Genomic DNA, 3,964 nt, shown 5'->3' with positions numbered 1-3,964 from the left:
CCTTCATTCAGCCTTTCGGCGGAGGTTTGGTGGATGCGAGGGAACAGGCAGCACGATAGCCGTGAAACAGCGACGCCGACCGGCAGGGAGGTTTCGGTCGTCGGCCTGTATGACAAACGCCGCCCGGTGACCATCGAGTGTTGCTTTTGATCAACCGAGCGTATAAAGCACTTTCATTTCCTCTTTCAAGTCCGTTTGAAAGAGGCATACAGTAGTCGCATTTTTCGCAGCTTAAAAATGTTCCCAGATGTGTCACTGCGTTATCCTTAGTTCTAACTGGACAACAGGAATCAAGCAGTGCATTATACTTCCACAAAGCAATTTTTTGTCGAGCCGAAATCGGCTTGTTTTGAGGGGCAAGGAGGATAAATCAAGTGGATGTCCTAAACAGTGGTAGAGAGAAGGTTGCAAGACTGCCCAGCCCCTGACACACCAAAGCCCCATCATTGGGTTTGGGGAAGAATTACAGATGTTTGATCAGGTTGTCGTTGAGTAATTTAGCAAAATGGCTAGCTTGCATCAAAGTGGTAGACCTTCACGTGAACCAGAATATGTCGCAACTCTCACTTTCAAAATGATTGGTGACCCCTGACACTCCACTGTATGGAAAGTATGTGGCGCATGGAACAAGCATTTGAGTGTGTGTCGCTGATCAGAAGCTTGCGCCAATTTGTGCATCCAACAAAATTCAATGGAGCGCTGCTTATTGTTCGACTTTGACCCGGCAGCTGTGAGGGATGCATGAACGTGTGGTCCGACCATCTCTTGAAAGTGGCTCTCGATCTTCATCCACCCGATCCGATCATGTCATGGAAGTAGAAACTCAGTGTGGGGACATGTATGATGAACATAAATTTGCAACGCTGTTATGGAAGGACACGTACAAAGTCAAATAGAACATTGCGCAATGGATTTGTTGGGTATACCTCTGAATGTAATGACATCAAGGTGTGAATGTGGCATATTTATGATACAAAGTTTTGGGAGCGACAATGCTATTTTCCGGTGAATTTTTCCGCTCGTGACTTGGCGGGCGAGGTTGGTCAAAGCTCTGACATTTTGTTGCCAAAAGTCGGATGATGCAAAAGCGATGTCACGGCAAAGCCAAAAGTTGCACATCTTGTGAGACTTTTTCTTAAGACACCTGGGAGTGGGAAGCATCTTATTATAAATAAAATGTATTATTATTATTATTATTATCTTAAATGATGAAAAAACGATGGTACACAATGTCGCTTTAGACACTTACTCAACGGCCAGTAAGATTGCTCCCTTCACCTGTAACAGCTCACCGCCGCTAAATTCTAAACACTTCTCGAGTCTAGAAGGCATATTTGGTCTATAGAAGGCAGAGATTCTCAATCTTGTACAGAGGTTTAGCGTAGTCATTGACATTGTTTTTGTGCGCAAAAGAGTAGCCTCTCATCAATAATACATTTGGAACTTCCCAGAAAGCAAAAGGCTTCTCCAAAGTTCTCGAAGGATAACTGAAGTATGCAAGCAAATCACAGTCCACTCAGTTTTCTCCTCGCGCAGAGGGACTTTCTCGTGATTGATATTTTGTTAGTCATCCATTTTTTCAATTCCACGTTAGATACAGACAAATAAAACCCCCTTCAATCTCATTTCATTTAACCGTGGCTTGAGCAAATCTTTTCATTCTCAGTGATGCGCATAATTTTTCAGCACTCAAATGACCTAAACGCCATCATCGGTATTCACGAAGGCTGCTGCGGGAATGTGGGTGCATATGTTGAGAGAATTCATTTCTATCGGGCCAGACAAAAGCAGAAGGCTCACTCGACGCTGCAGAAACATAGCTTTGCTTTTGAGCAGACTTCTGACCGCTTGTTTAGCCTTTTAGGACTGGCCTCTCAAGACCGCAACTTGATTTATGACTGAAACGTGACTCGGCACTGTATATCAATAATAGGATCTGAAAAAGATCTCTAAAATGTAGCCAGTGAAGAGATGCCAGAGTAGGAGTGATTCCCTTCCTCTTACAAGTAGCAGTCAAGAGGCGAGCGGCAGCATTCCGAACCAACTGGAGACGCTTCATGGAGGATCGGCTGACTCCAAAGTCAAGTGTGCGTTACAGTCATTCAACCGAGATGTGACCATTTGTGACGCAAAGTGTCGTTGACAAAGGAGAGGCTTGACTTGAGCCAGCTGCCGAGGATGAAAGACGCCGGATTTGACGACGGCACCAATTTGCCGGTCCAATTTCAAATCACTGTCCAGTTTAAGACTGTTGGCTTGAGCTCAAGGGGTCAGAGGGCCCAAGTCCGCAGGGTGCGATGGACAAGGGCCGCCGACACCAAACACCGTCACTTGGTTTTCGATGCCGGTCAGTCAACTTTGGAGGCGGTGATCGTTTTTCTCCACCGCTCCTTATTGTGTTACGGTCTCTATTGCGCCGTGTTGTGCTTTGTAGTGTCGTTAGTGTTCAAGGGTTCGCTCTTTATCCGTCACTACCAAAGTGAATTACGCATCAAAGGAGCCTCACGGACCAGGAAATAAGAGAATTACAAAGGCAAAGAGGAAGTGGGTGATGAGAACCACGAAACGGGAAATGGATTACATAAACCAAATTAGGTTTAGCAAATATTTGCTTTTGCAGCATGTCGTCAAAAGCATAATGGTGAGCAGGAATGGGGCCACAGAAGTGTGAATGCTTTAGAGCGGTTCAGAAAATGGATGGATAGTTCTATAGCCTAGGCTAGGTTTAAAAATAAAAACGGTGAGGTGACTGCCCATGATTTGTAACAGAGAGACCGTCACTGTCATTGTTGATGCGATTTGGCTACCGTGTCATAATCCGTGTACAAATATTACCCAGTAGGCCTGGGTGGAAATGATTGAGGTTGTATGTTAGTTTTTATTCTTTTGGAGGGTTTAGGTTTAGTCCTGGTTTTGTTTTTAACACATGGAGTATTTGTTCAGTGTGTAAATGGAGGGGTTGGTTGTTTTTAGCGGATAGCTCTACTTTACGAATGGCAAAAGGAGAGATGGAATCCTTTGAATGCAATTTTATTGAGAAGGAAAAAAAATAACGACTGCGCCGCAACACGTTGGAGAAAACAACTCTCCTTGTAACCAAAATCACTTCCTGCTTCTCCTACTTCAACAGCCAAGAACCGATCAACATAAAAACATGTCTAAGCAATTATTAAACAACAGAATATAATTTAGGCGTTCTTAAAATGAAATAATTTGATGCTCAAACAGAAAATAATTAGAATTAATAATATAACATAAGCTTACAAGTGCAAGATTTTATTTTTATTTTTTAATCACCAAATACCGTATGAGAGAGTATCGGAGACTCCATGTTGTGACTGTGAGTGGCTTTGGCTCTTTTGCATTTCAACAGGTATAGTGAACACACGTATTTGCTTCATTCATCCTTCCTTGTGGTCTCATCTTTTATTCGAAAGAGCGAAAGAAGCTTGCGCCATTGACGAACGTGATGAAATCCCAGCGTTGATGGGAAACAAAGTCGTTTTTGCGCCAATCGTGAAAAACAAGTCAGGAAGTTCACCCAAAAGGCTCCCCAACCGTCGCGCGTCAAAATGGAGTACTGTACATGAAAAGCACTACTGCCTTCATCTTATCTTTGACATTTCGTCTGCTATCTTCTGGCGGGATGAAAAAAATAAATACACAAGTCACGTCACTTCGAGTGGCTCGTGTTTGTCTTCTAATCCAGTAGCGAAGTCCCTTTTGTGTTACTGTTTGGAAGAGCGAAGCGTTGCATATGCACGGAGTTACCAGCAGGCGGAGCCGTCGTACTAGAAACAGGAAGCCGGTGACTGTCCTGCCAGATGGAAGTTCCCAACAAAAAAAACGTGAAACGGTTGTTCAACCTATTTCATTATTCTTTTGGAGCTCCATTTTGAGACAGAATCACAACAACTACATGGTAAACAGTATTGGGACAGTTCTGGTGCCAATAATGGTGGCT

Source organism: Hippocampus guttulatus, chromosome 6 (genome assembly GCF_054856545.1).
Source record: "Hippocampus guttulatus isolate MCC_2025c chromosome 6, RoL_Hgut_1.0, whole genome shotgun sequence".
In the NCBI taxonomy this organism is placed as follows: Eukaryota; Metazoa; Chordata; class Actinopteri; order Syngnathiformes; family Syngnathidae; genus Hippocampus; species Hippocampus guttulatus.
Note: the sequence above shows the minus strand (reverse complement) of the source record.